General features: G+C 31.4%; 1 protein-coding gene across 3 annotated transcripts in view; it reads left to right on the plus strand.

Moving 5' to 3' along the window:
• LOC143241060 (uncharacterized) overlaps positions 1–23,875 on the plus strand; it is a 66,701-nt gene that overhangs the window by 21,060 nt on the left and 21,766 nt on the right. Inside the window, exons 3-6 of one of the 3 annotated variants that reach the window (XM_076484533.1) lie at positions 5,244–5,333; positions 11,144–11,220; positions 17,320–17,380; positions 17,562–19,511. The gene's annotated coding sequence lies outside the window, so the exon portion shown is untranslated. Of the gene's footprint in view, positions 1–5,243; positions 5,334–11,143; positions 17,381–17,561; positions 19,512–23,875 lie in introns of all 3 variants that reach the window. The other 2 variants (XM_076484532.1, XM_076484534.1) reach the window with 2 other exon arrangements.

A 23,875-nucleotide genomic window follows, 5' to 3' on the forward strand; every position in this document is an offset into this window, starting at 1 on the left:
TTTGTTATTATTCCAAATTGGATTTTTTAAAATTTTAATGACTTTTCAGTTAACTTATTTTCCAAGTTTTTTCTTCCTCATACAAACAATTATATTTGATTTTCATTCTTATACAATGAATTCCAAAGTTCAGGTTATCACTTTGGGGATAATACCCCTACTAGTGCACTCACACAGGCCACAGGTGGGAGGTGACTCATTTTTGGACTTATCAGCTATTATCTGCCATAAGATTGATTATTATATGAGTCAACCTGTTTCTCCTGTTCTCGTCCATGTTCCTTCTGAACAGGCTAAACCTATTTGTGTTGATGAGGATTTTGACAGCCATTTTCCTTCACCTGATTTTGCTGTGTCTTTCTTTGTCCCTACTATGGAGGTATCAGTTACAGCTGATACATTTTTTTTTAGAAATGATTTTTCAGGTTTGTTCTATTTTATCCATTTCCTCAATTTCATATGATCACTGTCCTCCTTTGTTACATGACAGCTCCTCCTCTCAGCATTTGATTTCTTCCCCTTCAGCCCTTGGCCCAGCATGGCCAGATGGTTAAGGCTCTTGACTTTTAATTCTTCCCCTTCTTTAAATATTAGTGTCAATTTTGAGAATTTGTTTGTAATATGGTTGATGTCAACATGCCTTACCCTCCATAGGCTTCAGATAAGTTTGCCTTGGTGTACCAATGAGTTGAATGTCCATTTCTCAATTCTTGACAGTTAGAATAAATTTTACCCATGTTGGGGATGGCCCAAGATAATCCTGTTTGTTTATTCCATGCCCACTTTTTCTACCTTTGTCTTACCCGATCAACTCTGTTAGAGTATTTGTTTACTCTTCACCTTCTTTTTCAGGTGATTCACAGAGATCATGAGGTTTTTCTTAGGGATAGCTTCTCTCTAACTTCCTCCATGTTACCACATTTGTTTTCTTTGGCTCTATCCTTATATGTGATTTTTCTGTTGTTGGGATCTGCTGGGGAGGGACACTACTTTCTCCTGAGTTAGTTTACTTCCCATTTACCTCTGGTGTTTATGCATGTCTACTTTTCTACAGCAGTATATATTTTGTAATATTCCTGAGACTGTAATCCTGTTTGGAGTTGGTGCAGAAACAAACTACCCAATTTTCTTTGGTGGATCGTTTATCTCATTCAGACCATATACATGCCCATATTACTGTTTTCCAGGTTTTTCCCAGCCCTTACCTATTCCTACCTCCAGGATTTCCTCGTTTTCAATACAGATGGGCTTGTTGCCAATATTTTCAATAGCTGGCTGGTGGGCTCCAGTCCAGTGGGGGCTCACTTGACCAATTTTGTTCCTCAACTTTGATTCTACCCTAATGTACAATAGCATCTTTTCTCAGCAAGTTAGATGTTATGAATGTTTACCTGCATGTCCTGATATCTCATCAGCTGAGGTGCTATCTTTGGATTGTTCATAATGGGGTAACTTGTCAATTTTTCACCCTTCCCTTTGGGCTTGCTTCAGCTCTAGATGTCTTATGTTGAGTGGTTAAGGTTTTTACCTGACATTTGTGTGCTTGAGCATTGTGCTTCCATAATTAGAGGAACAACTGGCTTCTGTCAGCTCATTCCAAATAGGAGTCCACCCATCACATTCATATCTTGCTTTTGAAGGCAGCTTGTGTGGATTGGGTAATCAAATTAGAGAAATTATTCCTTATGCATACCAAATATCTTGCCCATTTGGGTGTCTTTTTCAACACTAGTCTCAGTTGGATCAAACCGTCTTCTCTTCAACTTCAATCAATGGAACTTTCAGTTCTCCACATTCTTACTGCTCCCTCTCTCATAGCTTGTGAGATTTTATTTCTTTGGGGGATGTGGTCTTCCATGGAAGTCCCTTTTTCATTGGGTTAAGAGCATATGAGGTATTTTCAGTGTACAATGCACAACCAATTGAATCTTGCATGGGATCCATTGGAGTCTCCTATTTCCCTTTCTAATTCATTTGTAGACAATGTGCACAGGTGGTTGGACAAGGCTCACACATTTGAGGTGTTCCATTTCCCTTCCTCCAGGATTTGTATATTTTCCTGAATGCTTCCTTTCAGGGCTGAGGAGTTTGGGCTGAGTAGCAGGAAGCTACAGGTTGTAAGTCTCTGGCTAAAAGATCTTATCATATCAACATCCTGGAGCTTCTGGCTGTATATTATGCTTTGGATTATATTGTTCAACTTGCCAGGAATTGTCTGGTCATGATCCATTCTGGCAATCCTAAAGTCACTAATTAACAAGGAGGCATCTGCTTTAGTTCCCTTTGTGGTCAACCCTTGGATCTCCTTTTTTGGGCCCCATGCTCAGTATTTATATGCTTGTGTATCATGTTCTGGGTGCATTCAGTCTTGTTGTGGATTGTCTTTCCTGATTCAACATAGTTCATCTGAGAGATTGTTCTCTCAATCATTATGTTTTCCAGTGGCTATGATTTTAATGGGGTACTCCTCACTGTGTTGCATTTTATACATCCATAAATATCAAATAACCTCTGTTTTGGTCTCTGTTTCCTCATCTTCTGTCTCTGGATGTCAGTGTGTTCAGTCAAGACTGAACCAACAAATACTTGGATGTCTTTTTTCCCATCCATTTTTTTCTCATGGTGATTTTGATTATCTGTTCCAATCTGTGTCTGGTCCTTCAGATTGCTTTTCATTGGCCAGCACAACTGTGATTTCTACAGTTACTCCAGCTCCAATCTGCACCTCCTATACCATCCTTTCTACATTAATCTTGGTCAATAATGTTTCATCCAGCTCTTAGTATCCTGCATTTTCATGTCTGGTTTTTATCCTGTTCCTAATAATAAGATCAATTTTATTCCAGCATGTCACTTTTTTTTTATCTTGTTCCAAATGCCCTTCCTCCAGGGATGTTTTCAAGGCATGTGGAAAGTTTTCTGGCATTTGTCTTTGGGTCAAAGGTTTTTTTTCATGCATGACCCACTGTTCTTCATATTACAGATTTCTTCATATTTGATCGTGGGTTATCTGGTTCCCTTATTCCACATTTTTTGTTTTTCCAGATACTGTAAAGTTTTTACTTCTCCTACTCTTTCCCGTTATTTTATTTCTTTTGGATTAGTCATTCACCTCAGCATGCAGTTCCTCTAGATTGAGTTGTGAATGTAGTTCTTCACTGCTTTACTTTGCCTTTGTTTTCACCTCTATCACTATGTTCATATTTTTCTCTTATTCCTTAATAAGACATATTTCCTTTTCCTATTAGCTTGTGGATGTTGGCAATCAATCATTAATTTATTTGCCATCAACATTTGAGGTACTCCCTATCATTCCACATATCTTTTTCTTTATCTGGATTGATCTCTTCTTCCCAAAACTTTGGCAGCTCAGGAGATTAATTCATCTTTCTTGATGATTTTCATTCCTTCCATTTCCAACTTTGATCCTTGGCTATTTTATATAGGCTACAGTTCTGTTCATGCTCTTTGTTGTTCTCTTGCTCACACAACTTTTTCCAGAGTGCCCATTCTCATCTTTTTATTCTCTGACAGAGATCTTTAGTTCATGTCCTTTTTTCTTCCACTCTGACCAGTTTGGTTTGGCTTTTGTTTTGATTAGCTTATTCTTCCTTATTTTCCTTTTCCTGTAATTGTTTCTAGCTGCCTTCTCATCAGGTCAGGCACCTTACTTTTTCTTTGCCATCTCATCTCTGTTGTCCATTTTAGGAAATCCTTCAGGAGGGCATGTGACTACTCCACATACATTCATATGCCATTATCTGTATTGAATTGCTTTCTATTTTCATTTAATTTGAATGGCAAAGTTTCAATACAAGTATACATAACTAGCATAATGAGGACAATAAGTCACAAATAAAGAAATTATACACATGCATACATAACACTATGTAACAGAATTTGTTTCTGGATAGTACGTGTTATTTCTTAATTGCTTATATTGTAAAAGTACAGAAAATGGCCATTATTCCCTTCAAACTTTGCTTTTATGACCTGTGTAAAAACAACCAAATTTGCACAATTTCATTTACATAAGGTCTGAATAAAACAACATATGAATCAAGATTTACATGTATTTATACTAAAGTTATACAAAAATGTTTAGAAGTGAGTAGTTTTTCAAGATTTGCAACTGTAATGTAAATCACTTTCATGTATCAGCTCCCAAATATAGCCTCCCATCATGTTTTCATTATATGCTCCCAGGTCACAAAAGCAAAGTTTGAAGATAAAAATAGGTCTTTTCCATTTACTTTAGGCATAAGCAATTGGGAAAGAACACTTTCTGCCCAGGAACAAGAAAAACTAAAAATTATGTAACATAGTGTAATTGGCAGATATCCTTAAAACTACAAATTTAACATATACATTGTTGAAATTGATTTTAATGAGATTATCCATTGTCATACATACAAGTAACAATTACAGGTATTCACACTAACCATATAGTAAATGCATAAATGTTTAGAAATTTATACATCGACAAAATATCATTTTATAAAGCAGACTGACTTTTTTTGTTACTTTGTGCTGCAGCTCTACATAAAGTAGTCATAAATGTGTTTTTCTAAAATCTTTGTTGACTTAATCACAGTTATCTTGATTAAATAAAACACTTTAAAATTTATTAGAGAAATCCACTTATCATAAATATTCAGAACTAATATTTACAAGTATTGTTATTGACTTCTTTAAAAATAATAAGTAAAGTATGATTTGCTTATGTTTAAAAACAGTTGCATATAATGTTAGAATGGTTCACTTACTATCTTAACAACATGTGATTTAGTTAACACCAGTGAAAGTTTAAAATTTATATTGTCATAACATAAGAAAAACTAAGATAGAGGTAGTAGCCTAGAGTGAAAGGCTGAGGAACTTTAGTTTATCGTTATCCGATAACAAGGAGCTTTAATCATTATAGGACAACATCTAAGGTTATGCATGTATGTGTGGATGTGTGTATATATATATGTTGTATGTGTGTGTGTGTGTGTGTGTATACATATATGGTGGATGTTAATTATATATATTGATTAAATCATTTAATTTACTTTTACATTTTATGTATCCCTTTTTGTTGCATAAAAGTATTAAATGCTTGTACATTTATTGTAAATATACATCTTTTTCTTCTGGTTTTCATCAATTACATCAGGTAGTTAACTGCAGAGGATAAACAGTAAGATATTAAGTATGATTGAAATATTCTCTTGTTTTTATCTTTGAATTTTATTTTACAGGTAAGAGCATCTGAACCAAATATTGCCTCCATCAAAGCAAAATATGTGAGGAAAGAAGCTCTTAGTACTAGAGTTGACAGAGATTCATGGGTATGTTTTGTTTTACTTTTACCTATTCTCAAATATATTTCATTAATTTTTTAATATTTCACCACTACATGTTAACACGTTATTACCAAAAACAAATAAAACGTAGTTATCTATGGTTCACTAAGACTACACATCAATTACAGCTCAATCATCAAAAGTAACGCAGCCAGAAAACCAAAAGTGACTGTTCAGTATTATTTTTAGCATAAAATCAATTTTATGTGTGCTAACCATGTTTTTCTGATTATCTACCTCGCCTCATATACTAATTTTGTTTCTGATATTGTGCTGCTCTTCATATGTACTATTTTTTTGCTCCCACCTAAACCCACATGTTTCGCATGCTGTTTCTATGTATTAGCATGTAAATGAGCATGTGACAACCCTCTACTAATAGTGAATTCTATAAGGGTTGCTAATTGGTTGCTAGGATGTGTTTTAATGGATTGGAGTCTTGGATAAAAGTTCTAAAGCTATCTTGCAGGCTTTGGTAGTTGGGACTTCTGTGAAAAGGGAGATTACATCAAAACTGGCTATTAAGGCTTTATGGATTAGTTACTCAAGAATAGACATAAATTTAAAAGAGTCTTTGGAAAAGGATGTGGCTGATGTGACATATTTAGAAAATGCCAACACTGTATTTACTGAAGTTGTAATTGAATGTTTCATAGATTGACATCATGGTTCATAGTGGACATCCAGGTTTGTGAGGTTTATGAGAGCCTTATAGTTGTGGTGTGCAAGTCAGTCTTTTGTAGGTAAGAATAAAAGTTTTCTGAGATTGTGTTGTTTTTTTCATTTGTAGTAGTATTTTGTTTTGTTGGTTTTCATGTGTTTTTGTTGGATTTGTGTATATTAGTTTATATATTTGTTTGTATCTGATAAGATGATATTCATTTATGTTCATTATAGCTATGGCATTACTTTTAGAATTTTGATGTATTCTTGTTTTAGGTTGTTTATAGAATTAATATCCTTACATGTGAGGTTGTTTTGTAGCTGTTATTCTGTGAAATTATGTTGATCATTTTGTGTGAAAATTCTTTGAAAAAGTTGTTTAGGATACTGTTTTGAGGTATTTTGGGAAAATAGATGCTCTCGTTTTTACCTGGAAAGATATGTTTTTGGCTGTCAGGTGTATCTTTATATTTTGGGGAAGTGATGGTTTTTATACAGCTTGGACTTTTTTTTTTTTATATCTGAAATACCCCTGTTAGTGTTTCTTGTTTGTGATGCAGGGATTTTTCCCATCACCTACCTTTGCCCAATCTTACATTCATGCTGTTTTGAATTAACTACCATTTTTTGTAATTTTGGGACTGGGTTTCTCAGGCACATTTTCTTTCCTTCACTTTGTATTTCATTTAGTTACTTTTACCACAACTTTGTTGCATACATGCATTGTCTTCTTTCTTTGTTACTTCATATGACAAGGCATAACTTTGTGTTGTATTACATTTCTTTGATTCCACAACTCTGGAGTAGTTTCTTCAAACTTTGGGATCAGATCCTCTGTCTTTCATTCAATTTTTATAAGCTAGGTTTTCTTACCTTTATCTTAAAGTCTGTACCTTTTACATTATTTTTTTCTCACCCACCTTCTTTCCTTGTTAATCCACTATCTCCTAAGAGGTATATGGCAGGTTCTCATCCACTTCTCTATAGTAGCATGTTTATTTTTGTCAGCCTTCTCACTTCATATTTGGTTGATTTGTTGCTAGGATTTGTAAGGTCTTTGATGCCCTTATTACTCAAGTGCTTTTCTTTCCTTTTATTTCCTATGCCTTCTGCCAGTGTTATTTTATTGCAATGTTTGTTTCTGTGGAGTCACTTGTTGGGGCTACATGCCAATATTTTTTCTTATCCTCACTTGCTTTTCATCTTTACTGTGCTCTGTTTTTGCTTCTTTCTGTCTCTTTTTCTCATTGTCTTCCTGTCCCATCTTCACATTCACTACTAATAGACTTCAGTGCTTTCATTCATGGCAGTGACTGTCCTATAGGCTCAGGATCAGTAGGGTCCATTCAGTTTGGTTTAGACCTTTGCCCTCCATTTAACATAACATAATGATTAGGGACAACAAGAGATCTGTTGATCCATCTTGGCTGTCTCATCCTTTAAGTCAAACTAAAACTGTTAAATAAAATAAAAGTTAAAGCCAGCACTTATCATTTATATATCTGTCAAGCTTTCTTTAACCTCACTCAAATTTACTGCCCTCACAACATTTGAAGGCAAACTATGCCATAGGCCAACCACCTTATTTAAAAAGTAAAATCACCTGAGCTGAAGATGGCTTCTACCTTGCCTAAATCTATATTTGTGTCTTCTAGTTCTATAATTCCTACTGAAGTATGAAAAATATTGATGCATCAACATTATCAATTTATTTCACAAACTTAAGCACTTCAATCTGATCCTTTTTAAGTCTTCTTTTTTCAAAAGAAAAATATTTGAAGAATCTTAATCTCTCCTCATATAAGAACCCTTCCATCCCAGGTACCATTTTAGTAACCCTCCTCTGAAGACTTTCTAACAATTCAATCTCTATCCTAAGGGTAAGGAGCCCAAGACTGAACACAATGCTCCAGATGTAGTCTAACCAGTGGCATAGACTAAGAAATTATCACCTTATTAGATTTGTATTCAGTATTTCTGTAGATACAACCTAAAATCCTATTTGCCCTACCACTAGCTACAGCACACTGCTTAAACAACTTAAGAGACTCATAACAGTTGCACCAAGATCTTTTTCTTTCTTGTGGCTGATTGTTTTGTACTAATCTTGTTTCTTGCCAGTGTTAGTTTATTGATCTAATATTTAAAGCTACTACTGGACAAGTTTCTCATCCCATCTTTTTATACTTCCTAAGTTTTACAGATTTTTTTATCTTAGCTGAGCCATGCAATTTTACTTGCCCTGGATTATATAGAAAGTGAGCAGTAAATAAGTTGTATAATCTACACTAACTCACTTAGCTCTTTGAAAATCTTGAAATTTCTCAATATCAGCTTCCATCCAGTTCTCTTGAATATTGAAATATTACTGCCTCCTTTCCTTGCTATTTTGATCCATGTTTTTTCTGAATTCCCAGAGATGTTAGTATGTGAGGGAATTAGATCACTTACAGATTAACCTTCATTGGTGACATCTCACCCTTGTATATTCCATAATTAGATGTTTGGTGCAGATAGCTTCATTGCATTTAGCCATGAAATGCCAAACAACCAACCAATCCATAACTGAATTTCAAGCCTGTCATCAAATCAATGCTTGATATCCATTTGCAAACAAAGTGGGGCTAGAAACAATACAAAAAGTGTTTTTAGTTATAACTCAATGTTGGAGATAGGTCAACTAGTTTATTCAGTAATGGGAGGCAAAATATTGTCCTCACATGCCTCTGCATTGGACACAGTTTATTATTACTCACCATTTTCTTCTCCAGTGGAGAGAACTGTCATGTGAGAATCATGATAGTCAAGTCATGGTTGCTCTATATACTTTCATGCTTTCCCTACAACCATCAATAGTACACAGTTTTAGAAATACTTTAACTTTCCAATCATTATTAAGAATGATGACACTGTACAACTTGTTCCTATATGTATTTAGTTTTTTAAGGGTCACAGCCTTTTTAAAATTCTATTTAAACCTTCTGATCATGAACAAAATCTTGCCTTATATGTATATTTTTATCTTGTACACTTATAAACTTTTACTTTGTTTCAAGCAGTAATTAATAAAAACAATTGTTTGGTGTAGATATCCCATATGGCTTTTTACCATAAAATCCAAGCCTCTTGAGGTGTAGCAAAATTGAAATCAATATAAATTATAATTATTTATTAAAATGTTGTAAGTTAATGCCTTTTGACCTAATCAGATTCACCTACTTGTAGAGTTTCTTTTTGGAAAACGTATGTCTACTCTCTTTTGAAACTTATTAGTAGCCCAACAGAATCTTCTAAATTTGCAAAGGTTACTTACCTATTGTTCTGATTTAATTTGCAAACACCATAATTGTACATTTGAAATTCAGAAATGAAAAGAAAAAATTATATGAGAAATAAATCTAAGTAAAATTTAGGATTATCATTGCATGTATTATAATTCTTTATTTAAAATGTACAGAAAACTTCAGAAGCTTATTATTTCTGTAGTGATATTCACATTTGTGATCATTAACATTACTGATGTATAAGATGTGTTTGTGTGTGTATGAAACAGGGTTTGTTGAAGTTTACCTAAACAGAAGTTTTAATTTATCTGCCATTAATTACAGTGGTGATTATTAATCACAGCATATATTATAAACAAATAACAGGTATCACATGTACAATAAACTTGTATGGAAATTGTGGGAATTCAGTGATGACAAGAAAACCTACTTGTAGAGAAAAATATATATGTAAAAATGGCTGGTTTGTTGTTTGCTCCTCTGGATAAAAATATAAAAATTTTCTCAACCTAAATCAGCCATTTTTACATTTCTAATTGGGGATTATTTTTTATAAAGAAATTAACTTGAGAGCAGTAATAACTATTTTCAAGCATTGATACACAATAGTATGTTTTATTTTGTAATATTGTGAAAAGTAATAGTTCAAGCATGTTGGTTGGTAAGACATTCATATTAGAATTTCTTTGGCTTTTTATATAAAATATTGTTTCAAAATATTTTTGGCAATAAAATCAAAATATTTGTTACCAGTTCTTTCAGCTACTTGTTGTTACCAGGCCAACTCATTTGGAATAACTAAAATATCTTGTGTTACTGGCTAAAATTAACATTGACTTGTTTAATCCAGTAAATTTATGTTTAATTTTTGGTTATTTTATATTTTTATTTTCACTGTGTATTTAATTTATTCATACAGCTTTGTATCATTTACATTTAGAAATTCTTTATCACAGGACATAAGAAGCTACATTTACATTTACAATACTGATGGTATTGGGATTAAATACATCACTCTTTAAGAATTTGTAACTTGTGATTCAACAGATTTTTAACATATTGTGTAAAGCAACTGTTAACTTGAAAGTTTTTCTTTAACTTTTCTAATATATAATTGGCCCGGCATGGCCAGGTGGTTAAGGAGGGTTGTGGATTTGAATCCCCACCACACCAAACATGCTCGCCTTTTCAGTTGTGGGGTGTTCTAACCTTACAGTCAATCCCACTATTCATTGGTAAAAGAGTAGCCCAAGAGTTGGCAGTGGGTGGTGATGACTAGCTGCCTTCCCTTTACTCTTACACTGCTTAATTAGAGACAGCTAGTGCAGATAGCCCTTGTGTGGCTTTGCATGGAATTCAAAACAAACCAGACTTATATAATTGCAGTAAACATATTCATACCAGAAAGAAAATTAGGCATGTAGCTGTCATATAATGAACTGTTTTAGTGTTATAATGAACATTCGTGACCTCAATAAAAACATTTCAGATATGTAGGTTTATTATATTTTTGCAATAGAATTTATAATGTGATACTATTCATAATATATTTTTTTGTGAATGTACGTTTAATTATTCAAGTATTTATTAAATTTCATTTGCCAGATATACATGAATAACATGTACATCTCAGTTTCTGAGGATAATAACTGTAATTATTTTCAACATTTAACTGTTTGAGTGATTAGTTGCAAGTAATTAAGCACAAGGTAAAATTTTAAACTAATCAGATCAAGTCCTGTAGAACCTGGTAAAACTATGTATTGAAGTAATATATTAATTATTATTATTTTTGATTAAATGCATCACTCTTTAAGAATTTGTAACTTGTGATCCATTGTTTTTCAGGAATAAGGAGGATATAGAAACATGTAGTTGTGGCTGGAGTGAGTACAGACTCTAAGTGCAATCCATATGGTGAGAAGGTAAAGTATGTTGTTCTAGAAACTACCAAGTTTAAATTTTTCTTCACAAATCAATAAATTGTTTTAAATAATCAAGTATTGTGTATAGGTATAACTACCCCCAAAATTCAGGAGATATTCAAGTAAACAGTAAAACTAGAAATATGATGGTTTAACTTCATTAGTGTGGGCAAGTTTTGAATATTTTCTTAAGAGATTATTAAGAAATTACAAAAGAAATCCAACAATAATTAAGTGCAATTTGAATTTCTGTATTCAACTTTCAACAAGGTTATTAAGTTTTCATTAGTTTTACACATTTTCTATATGCTAGCAAAAGAGATTTATAAGATGCTCAGTTTACATATATGTTAAAAGGTTGCGTAACTGTAGGTTACTGTAAAACCTACACATTTAAAAATCTGAAACTGGGAGTAATTTAAAGAGAGGGGCTCAATAAACATAGCATAAATTTCTGAAAAATCAGATAATTGAAAGATTTTACTAACTTTGTAATAATATTATTGTAACTTTTATTTACTATACAGTTATGCACATTTTGATAAAACTGGCACTTCCAGTCCTCAAATAACCCAATATGTATTTTTTATCAACAGATTTTAACTGCCTAAATCAATTGAATACTAAGCTTCATTTGCTGGACACACAATCTGTTTATTTACTAACCTCGTGTCTTAAATGAATAAGTGCAGTAGGCTTTCTCTATTAAGACCACTTTTGGGTCTGAACAAACGTGGTCTTACTAGGGAATGAATAGTTAAGCAATTAATTGTAAAATATTTGAATATTGAACTTTAATGTTGTATTGGATGTCTTTGCACATTGTACATCCAAACTACTAATAATTATTCATTTATTTAATAGTTTCTGTTTTGTTGACTTTATTTTCATCATTCAAAATATTTTACAAATTTTAGTCACAGAACATGTTTAAGTTTTTGAAGCATCTGGATTTTGTACTCTTACCAATCACAACATCATATCCAAATCCACCAACACTATTGCAACATAATCCAACACCTAATATATCGTTTGATCACTTCCTTCCAGTGCACTGTTCACCTTTTGCACACAATGTTTTTTTGTGTTAAACTATGATGGTTTACTCCTGTTTCATCCATATTGTAGATCTAGGGGCATGTTTGTTTATTATAGCAAGCAATTTGGCATTCCATTTCTCCATTGTCATAGCATTTACATTGCCATATTCACCATTGATTGTGAATTGCAAAATGTTATATCTGGCTTTGAATTTAGTGAGCCATCCAGGTGATGCTTAGAAGTCAGAAATACCTCTTGGAATGGCTATTGTAAGTGGCTTTTCTTGCAATATTGGTCCAGAAACTGGAATTTTTGTAGCATGAGGTTTTAATACCAAGACCACAATGATGCCTCATGGTCATGACTCACAAATCTAAGACTAATGTGATTTTGTGTGTGGCTGATTCTTTTCAAACACTTATATATTTAGCCTTATGGTTCAAAATTTGTTGAAGTTGTGTTTTGATTGAGCTCTTCAGCTAACTTGTGCTAGCATTAAGTGTCTGCATAACTTTGACTTTCTTGATGACAACATTATGCTTTTAAGTGGCTTCTTTTGTGGCTGCCTTCTATTAAATTTATAACCAGTAGAAAACCTAGATTTCAGTCAATGGATTATAATATGATTCTTGTCACGTGATGTTACAGATAATTGACAATTTAACTGATGAGAAAACTTTTTTTTTTCACACAAGAACATAATATGTTACATGATTAGAGAGCCAGAAAAATTCTGACAGATACCTAACTTTCTTGGCTGTTAACATGTTATTATTCTGTGTACTTCTGTTTATTACTTGCATAAGGGAAAAAAAATTGTGATCTGGTAGCATTAGTGAAAGTATTAGGGCTTAACATAGAAGGACAAAAAAAAAATCAAAATTAATGTATTATTTTTGTAGATGACACATCTGAAATATGTAAGACATGTGTATCATATCATGAAAAAAAATTGTATGTTATAAGGAATACAAATCTATTTCTTCTTCATTCCTGGTGTTTTATAAAACATGAAGAGAATTTTTTAAATTTATTGCTACATTAAGAATGAGAAGACCACTGAGCTTTAATGCTTTATTTCACCTCTATCATACAGCATCATATATTTATCAAATGTTCTGGAATATATGTAGTTATATTCAGTTCTTGGTATTTCCTTTATTAATAGTAAAAACAAAATTTATTACTGGTCTAAAGTTGAAAGGTTGAAAGTAATGCTAGTACTGGCATGAAAGAAACTAAACAACCTTCAAACTGGCAAATACAATCTTGTAACATTTTGTATTTGTCCTGAGTAGAATATTGTATCCTAATTAAGATACATTTTAAGTTGAAAATGTTTTGAAACACCTTTTCATTGTAAATTTACATTAAGGCTCTAAGCCAAACATTGTTAATTAAAACATCAAAAAATAGGTGTACAAAAACTTGTTGAAAGTTTTGTGTAAGCTTTATTGCTGATGTTGTGTTTTTAGCAGTCATTTAACATGTGGTAGTCATTACAGGAACAAGTCTTTATTAAAGAGTAAAAGGAAGGTAGGTTATTTCAGCTGTTGTTTTTGCTTTTCTCAGCTGAAACCCCTTCCCTTATCCAATAAATGTACATCTATTCAAGCCACTTTTTTCTTTTTACAGTTGAAATATTTTCATATTTTCCATAAATAAACTATAATTTTTTCTCCTAATTCTTTTCTCAACTATTTTCAGTCGTTTTTGAGAGAGAAGATTATGGAACTGTACTACAGAAAACTATTTATGTTGTAGGGTCAGTCATTTGGACTGTCTAACCCTTCTGTACGATGTGTAACACATATCTTCATATTTGTTAACATGCAGTGTTAGTTGTCTGAATAAAAAGATTTAAATTTTTTTTTATAAATATCAGAAAAGGTTGTCAGAGCTTAGAGATTATATTCAGTTCAGTAGTTAGTGATTAAAAAGATTTAATATGCTCTTGAACTGATAAAAAATATTTTGAAATTAAATCATGAAAATTTCTAATTTTTCTAATGTGTGTTTTTAAGAAGAAACTGTAATTGATATATACCAAATTAGGGTTAGCTTTTAGGAATTACAAGATAGGCCTGACTGTTGAGATTTGTTATGTGTCAGTGTTGGTTTTATTAAATATCAAAATTTTTGTTTCTTAGTCTACTGCATTAGCAGAAGCAAATGACGTTTGAATGGTTTGTCAAATCTCCCTTAGGCAATTCATTGCATTAAATTATGCTATGAAAATAAGTTCTAAAATCAGTAAAGAACAATTACAAATTTTCTTCAGGTGGTATAAATGGTATTATATGCTCTAAAATTCCCGTGTAAATTTTACGTCAGAAATATCCAACAATATGTTTTTAGTATTCTTAATTGTGTTAAATTGAGCACTGTAATTGTTTGAGTGTAAAAAAAAGTAAATAAACATTTTTCTAGTGTAACATTAGCTTTCTGTTATTTTTGTAACCTGCTCTCTATTGGGTTTAATTTTGCATCATGGCGACATGAAGGTTTAAGTCTCTGTATTGATTTGTTGCCCATCTTCATCGAGTGATGTTTGAAATAAAGCATTATTCAAGTGCTTTACTAGTCACGTATTTTTCATGTTTCTGGTATTTAGTTACCTATTGGACAAATGGTGCTTCTAGTTTTAATTATTGTCTATAAATTACAAGTTTAAAAGAAAAAAATGTTTTAACTTAAGAAAGTGTATAGTAGCAATAGAGGCTTAGTGTTTGAAAATCTTTTTAGTTTAAGACTATTTATTCTGATCAGTCAAAAATATGTTGAAAATAAGAGTTATCTATTATTATGAAATATGTTATCATACCATACATGAGCATAAATCTTGCTTGCCTTTGCTGTTGGTATGACAGTTAATTTACAACGTAATGCTAAAATAGATTGGTAGAGCATGAAGGACTACATTATTTTTTGCTTGAATGTGACTTTTATTCCTTAATGTTAAAAATATCACAACTGAGAAAAATCTGTTTTGAGATAAAAGAATACAATGTTTTGTGCAATCCTGTTGTATTTTCTTTCTGTTACAAGAAAATTTGAGTCATTATTGGATGCCTTCCTTCCAAGTCTATTTCAATTGAGAAAGAATAAGTATTGTCATATTCTCATCAATCAAGTATTACACTGCACAACAATTTTTTTGAAAAGTTTTGCTTCCTGAAAAGTTTTTGCTGATTGTGACAGGTACCTGGTGGGTTTGCACAAATATAGTTTTGGTTTTGCTTCATCACGTAGGAACTCTGAGAAACAGACAGTTAACTGTTAACAGGCAATAACGTATTTAACTGCGTTTATGTTTCTAATACGATATTAAGTTCAACATAATTACAAGTGTTTTGCTCTTGATGTTCGTTTGTATTCGATGTCTGGTGCATCACGTTGCAGTGTCCAACAGTAGTCAGCAAGCATTGAGGGATTCCAGTTGCCCTGATATCATTTTTCTATTGTAGCAATGCTCTGGTGAAACTGAAGATTTTGATGAAATGGTACGTGATGGGCAAATGTGGATGTGATTTTCAAGCAGCCAAAAATCTATAAGGAACACCCAAAAGTGTTCAAGAAGCAAAAACTCTGTTGTGCAGTGTTATTTTTGTATATGTTGATTGAACATTACTTAGTTCGTTTTACTTACAATTTTTCATTATTCTCATGTCAATGCAGTGCCTTAATGTAAAGTTTCCTAATTTTCGAATGAGATAAGACTGATATTTTCAACGTTGAATTATATTTGTAGTTCACTTATTAATGCAGTATCTGAGTTATTTATTAATTAAAAGTATTTGTAGGTTAATGACAAAAATCATGCTACTTGTTTAATTAAAATTGTACAGTAAGAATAAATTATAAACTTAACTATTTGGTTATTGCAGCACTTCATACTGTCCAAAACATGTTTCAAGTATTTTCAAAATTCCTAATTGAGTAGTTTTTTAGCTTTATGCTCTAATGATATAATAATCAATTATGTTGACAAGAGTGTTATATTAATAGTAATTGGGTGTGACCTTATTTTTCCAGTGGACTGAAAAACATCTTTTACCCTCACAGTTTATTGTAGTCTCTGTTAATTGTGTTATGACATGGATATTCTGTATTATTTCTCGAACGTTCATGTCATACCATAAAATCTCATTTTTAAATTCCTAATACCTTTTGACAAGCTAAATCTTGGATTTGAGTTTAAAAGAAGACAAAATCCTTTTACAGTCTGGCATGCTAATGTAAGGATTAGTTTGGATTTGATATAAGTGTATTAATTAGTTGAAAGTTTCCACAAAGATAAAGCCAACCAAAACACTAATGTTTTGAAAGATGGTTTCAAGTAAAGAACTAAGTGTTGGAGTTACTAGACTGAAGTTCTGTTGTTTTTGTTTATTAATGATATTTTCTTATCACTTATATCATAAATATTATTTTAACTGTGGCAAACAAAACATAAATCAGGAACTTTTATTTTGAATAATAAATTTCAAGCATGGAAAATATCCAGAAACTAAACTTCACCACACTTATTTCAGTCTTCTGTTTGATTTTGTCCAATCCTCCTTATGTATCACATAGTTTTTTGTTTCTGTTTGTGTCAGGTATTTTTAAGTTCAGTGATTTGTGTATTGTGTCCCTACAAATGGTTACATTGTTAAGGTTATTTTGATATTTTTTTTCTTAAACACAAAAATGATTTAATGTTTTATAATTATTTGTAAGATTGTAGCTTATGTCTGGTTCAAGTATGAAATACAGTTATAAGTTACAGTCTGGAGTTCTATCAGATTAGTTGTTAGGATTGTACTTTCTGTAAAACATCTTTCACCAATCAGGGCTCATTATTGAGCTTGTAAATATCTTAGATCTTTAGTAAAGAATTCTAAATAATGGTTCAGTAGCATAGTGAAATACAGTATTACAGATTAATGCTGATGATCTTAATTAGAAAGATGCTATTTTTATTTGCCCCAGGAATTTCTGCAAAAAATATATTGTGAAATCCATCATGAACAAAAAGTACAGTTTTGATGATGATGGAAGTTTACTTGTTTACAGATGACTGGAGATGCTCATTTGCTTTCTTGTAATTAGGAAAGTTGATACCAAACCTACGACTGTATGTATTACCTTTCTTCATATTTTTTTTACTCTGCTTAAATTATATGTTCTCCTTAGAAGAGAAGATAGGCTTAAGTCAAAGTTTTTTGTTTAAGAGTTTGATATTAAAACTGTATTTCTTTGTTGAGTATTTTAAATTTTGGTCATCCTAAACTGATATAAGATATATTTTACCCAAGCATACTTGGTGATTTCAAAGACCCTCTTACTGTCTGCATCTGGTGCAAGGCAAAAGTACTATACCTACATGGAGGAGGAAAAGAGATGCAAGGCAAATGTAAGCAAAACACTTGAGGAAATATCACTCAAGGATGAAATGATGTTCATGCTCTGGAGAAATCAGCTGATGAATTGGCTTTGAAGGCTGGAACACAGGAAAGTTGATTAGTAAAATCAATCAAACAGTATGCTCTGATCTATTAAGGACAAACTTGAAAGTCTGCAACCTGTAAAAAAACAACTGGACAAAAAATATAAAAAAAACTTAAAAACAATAACGACAATACGCATTCTAATATGTGAAAGCAGAACTTTTCCTGCTCATTAGCAAACATTTCTTCTTGGCACTCAACATGAAAAATGCACAAGTTCACAATTTGATTTTTTTAGACGATATCCTAAAGTAAGATGAGATAGCTGAAAGGCAGGAGGATTGCAATTATACATTTGTACTTGATGTGATAGCATAGCCTGCTTGAAACTTGTGTTTAGTTAAATTTTTATAATCATAGTCATTATTAATATAATAAAAGAATAAAAATACATTATAGCTCAGTGTAGGCCATGTAAGAAATTAAATTGATATGGTTGATAGGTAGGAAGTGTGTAATTGAACAGAGTTGTGGAATTCTTCTTTGACCAAACTGTATGAATCATGGATAACATCTCACTGATTATCATGATATGTATTGGTGAATATAAATTAATATTTTAGCCATACTAAACTAATATAAGGTACATTTCACCCAACAATATAATAAATTTCATATCTTATGTCTCTTTAATTCTTAACCTGTATTATAGTATGTCCTGCAGTACGTATCTAAGTTATATCAGCAGTTGTTGTCTTAGCATGAAAGAGAATATTCAAACCCTGTCCTTCAGTCTTTGAAACTGACTTAATTGATGATTGTTATAATTTGTGTGAATAGTGGTAACATCTGTTTTCACTAACTGTCATGAGATAATATTGATATTAAATTCAAATGTATCAAAGTGATGAATCAATACATTTGAATCATTACACGTTTTTTGTTTTTGAGACATGCATACTTCTAGTTATATTGGTGTATTAAACAGTTACATTAATTTATTCACTATGTTAATTTTCAGTTTTGATATGTCTAGGTAGCTCTCTTTGATTCGAAATATTTTGAATTTTAAATTTGAATCCTACCACAATTTTACTTTTTTGTAAAGCTTTTACTTTGCAGTATTAAAATCTATGTTAAAGTATTAAGAATTTTTCACCTTTCATAAGCCTATATTTCTTTAAGTTTTAGAGGTTAATTATGATCAAAATGAAGGAAAATTAGGAATATACTTTATCGTCATACTATATAGCTAATCAAAAATTGTTATATATTATTAAACCCAATGAAATCTTTGTGTGGGTGTTATACATACTGTATTCATTTAAATATAGCTGTAATATAAATATTTAGTTCATTAAGTGTTTTTGTTTATGTATAAAATTTATTAAAATACTCAGCTACTTAGTACTTTCACATATTTACATCTCATCTGAATTAATATCACTGTAAATAACCATTATTCATTTATTAAAATTTTCTTTCACAGTCATTATCATGAATCACATTAATTCATGAACAAAATATACAGAATTAATTATCCAGTTTAGCTAGCTCACAGAGCTTTAATTAACCTTTTGGCAAGGGTTAAAAAAAGATTAATGTTTATCAGTATCTAATACTATTCCAAATATATTTTAAAAATTAGAACTATCAAAGCTGTTTTGTGGAAGGACCAGAATCCCAAGTTTTAAGAGATGCAGACCTGTCAAATGAGTTCCAGGTTTTGAACTGTGCCACTGATAACAAACTGTTGTGGAGTTCTGAAACTGCTAACTTTTACGTTTTTGAGGCAATTGTCTTGGATTCAAATTTGAGGTTAGTGCAGATGATAGAAATTTAAAAAATTTATTTGACAAATAACTTGACTTGAAAAAATTTCCATTTATAAACAAATTATGTTAAGCATATTTATTCAGAGTATATGTTGCACTGTAAATTTACAACATGAAAATCAGTGGGACATAGAAATCAAAAGTAACAAGTCTCAGGGCAGTTTGTTTTATGAAAAACAAATATTTCACAGTATATATCTGCCATTTAGAAAAAGAACCTTATCTATAATGTGACTAAAGTATATTTGAACAAATAAAGAAATGCATACCTTTGTTACCTTAATTTTTAATGTTATAATTTAATTGTTTCCTAAGAGGGCTCAAGATTTTTGATGATGTCAAGAATTTGATAACTTCTGGCAACATCTAAAGATAAGGGTATATCACTTATAAATATTAGTGATGATTGGTGAGTAATGAGTGATAAACTTATGAGAAAATATTGAATATTCTGTGAGTGTTTCAGTCCATTGTTATCCAGTGATAATTACTGGATCTGTTGATGACTGGAATGGCCAGGTGGTTATGACATTTGACTCGCAATCTGCAGGTCACAGGTTTGAATTCTCTACCAAACATGCTCATCTTTTTTGCTATGGGGTATTATGATGTGATAGTCAATCCCAGTAGTCAGTGATTAAGAATTGGTGGTGGATGGTATTAACTGCCTGTCTTCTCTCTAGTCTCTCACTACTAAATTAGAGAGGACTAGCAGAAATAGTCTTCAGGTAATTTTGCATTAAATTCAAAGCAGAAACAAAGAATCTTTCGGTCAATGAATAGGGAAATTCTGTAAGTTTTGTATTTGTCAGTTAGACAAATTACAACAATACTAATGTTATGTATAAATGCTTGCTAGAGGGAGCTACTAATCATTATGATGTAGTAATAATCAATAAACTTTCGACTAATATCTAGATTGGTATTTTAGTTTTAAATACAAGTAATGAGTAATAAAGGAGCAGTTAGTTCTATGTTCAAGAATTCAATAAAATATTAAAAGTGGAGAAACAGAGTAGTTGTTGATGGAGGGAAACTTAAGGGAAGTTAATCAGTAAGAGTTTTGAATTTCATATAGTTACACAGGGGCTAATTGTGCTAGCTGTAACTAATTTTAGCATGGAAAGACTCTTGGGCTACTCTTTTACCAACAAATAGTGGGATTGGCAGTCACATTATAGTGACCCACCACTGAAAGGGCAAGTATGTTAGGTGGGATGGAGATTTGAACCTATGACTTGCAGATTATGAATTGAGCTCATTAATCACCAGTCCATGTGTAGAATATTCATCATTTGTTGTCATTTAAGAAACTTTATGTTAAACATTATTAGTGTATTAAGTCTACAACTTGCATCAAAGTGAATATAGCCTCTTGCAAACATTATTGAAGGAATAAATAAATCCTTTATGATTATGTGTACAGGACTTAACATTCTTTTTCTTACCAAGTGATATAAATGAATCCACCCAATGACAGAATGTGTTACAACACTGGTGTCAAAAGAGGGATTATTTTGGTTAAAATAAAATTGAACTTTGACTCAACTTTACCTTCAGACAACTAATGACAACCCAATCACACAATGAAAGATATGAAAGTAGAATAAGAAGGAATAAGCACAGTATTAAAAGAAGATTAAGAGATAAGGCATGGGAATTTAAAAGATGTAATGTTTAAAAATGAAAATAAATGTGTTAAAGACAAGATTGGTGAAGTATTGTCTATTATAACAATAAGACTGAAATATTAAAAAACAACATCTACAAAAATAAAAACGTGCAGAAAATTATGGTACCAAGACCAGTGAGATAACATTAAATCAACTTGAATTTCATAGAAACATATGTTTCTACATCTACCTAAGAATTCCAGTATAAAATACCATTTACTTCATCTCTACCAGATCTAGTTTTAGAATTTTAGCTTGGCAGTTTAACAACATTACCTGACAGAGTACAATGGAAAGGTACCATAGGAGGCATTTCCTGATTCAGTTTGAAATAATTTGTAGAATAAACAGATAGAATAGTGAACAACAATCTGTTCATTTTGCTGTCAATTTTAAAAGGACCAGTTTTAATTATATTAAGTAACCTTTCAGTTGAAAACCATAATAACTATTAAGTATTAGTAGCTGCTTTATCCAACAGGTTCACAGTGACACATCAGAAAGAACTGTCCAAAGCAATCAAATCATTATAATTGTAGGGAATGAACTTTGCATTATATTTATGAAATAAATCAATCGAACCTACTCGATGATAGAACATGGTACAACAGGTATAGCTGTTGTAACTGGATTTGTTAAATACTAAAATATATATTTCATTCTTATTATACACTATCAGCACAGATTAAGGAAAGCCTGGAAAGTCATGAAATGTGTAATCAAGCCTTGATAACTAATGATATTTAAATTAGTCAGATGGTTAACTTCAAAGTGGAATAATGTTATTTTTAAATATTATTTCAATAGTGTCCTGTTTTCAATGCGACTTGTCATTTTGCAGTCATTCAATGGTTAAGGTACAATGCAAAAATCTGGAGCACACTTCCCTGTAGCAGACATAACAGATAGCTCAGTGTGGCTTCCTTCAAACAAATAAACAAGGCTAAAGCTGATGAAATTTTTTTTTCCCCATGAGCATCTTGGATTCTGTTGCAGTTTCATGTTATCATGTCAGTCTTGTGAGTAATGTTGAAAGTAATTATTAAAAAACAATTAAATATAATGGTCTTTACAACTGTTAAATGCAATAACACTATTAAAATGGTTATACATTTTCCACTAACACATGAAATTCTATGTATGTACACTTTATTGTTTGAGATCTAATTATGTTATAAAAATGTCATTGATCTTTGTCTATGTATCATAAATAAATTGTATATCAAAATATCTAAATTTTGCTGTTATTGTGAATATAACCATGTATTTATGTTTTCTCTGAATTATAGTATAATTCTAAATTTATCAATTCTTCTGAGTATGTGCACGTTTCATCCTAGCTGACTTTATTATCCTTAAATAGACAACATTTATTCTGCCTATGTGAGGGGTAATACTGCAATATTGTAGTTTGTGCAAAGATGTTGAAGTTTCCTTCAATGACAATTCAGGTAATATCTTGAGGTTATGGCCTTACAAATGTTTGAATAACAGTGAACAGTCACATGAATAGTGCTTGTCATTCAGGTTAAATATGATGTTTTTTGCAAAATAAGGAATATTGGATTTAGTTATTATGATCATGGATTCAATTTGAGGAATTTAACTAAAAGCAATTATCTAGTGTCAAAACAAGTACACACACTGTGTTTTACATGCAAAATAAATAAAAACTGTTGATTTAGTATTTCATTTAGTATCCATTCTCAGTGTCTTCTGTTCCCATGACTTGGTTGTTGGAAATATAACATTTCTGTAAGTAGTAATATCTTAAACAAATCTCCTATTAAATGGAATTATTATTTGTAAGTTAATTCAGTTTTACCTGAATTTACCACATTATTATACAATGTTGGAAGTCGCAGCAGTTTTTCTAACACTTCCTAAACAATGATAAAACAAATTAAGCTCAGTTTCAGCTGTTTGTTATACAATGTTGAACATAAATAGATAAGAGAAATATTAATTGTTTTCAGTAAGTACTCATTTTAATGTCATGTATGAACTTATTATTGTACAAAATGAAGCATAAAAATAACAGCATTGGTCATCTACTTTAGCACTGAGCATAATAACCAAAGTATAAAAATAGTGGGATTTTAAAGAAAACATTCTGTATTTGTGTTTGTGAAGGAAGAAATAACTGTTTCTTTCCAGTGCAAGATTTAACTTCTTACCTTTTACCAGTGAAATTTCTATTGCAATTAAACTTCATAAGCCTACATGTAAAACAAATTATTAACCATCAGAAATTAATATTAAATTCTGGTCAGAACAAGTTATCCATTTATACTGAACCTACAATTCAACCTAGTATTGATAATAATTATAGCTAATTGAACACACTTTTGTGAATTATAAGATTAGAATGCATTGTTTCAACAGTTTGGTAACTTTGCTGTTAACAACATTTTCAGGCGTAATTCCAATAATGTTTTCTAAAGTTTGGCTAGCTTAGGAGATTTGAATTAGGTCTAAATAGATATGTTAAGTCAGCAATATAAAACAATATTTCTTATAAAAATATACAACAAACAGTAATAAAATTAAATTATTAAACACATTCTAATCAATACTGTGAGTGAAATTAGTAATACAAATTATACAGCATACCTTACCGACTTAATATCAAGACACCATCAGTCAGACCTCCACTGTACCAAACTCATCCATA

This window comes from Tachypleus tridentatus, chromosome 13, assembly GCF_004210375.1.
Source record: "Tachypleus tridentatus isolate NWPU-2018 chromosome 13, ASM421037v1, whole genome shotgun sequence".
NCBI classification, from domain to species: Eukaryota; Metazoa; Arthropoda; class Merostomata; order Xiphosura; family Limulidae; genus Tachypleus; species Tachypleus tridentatus.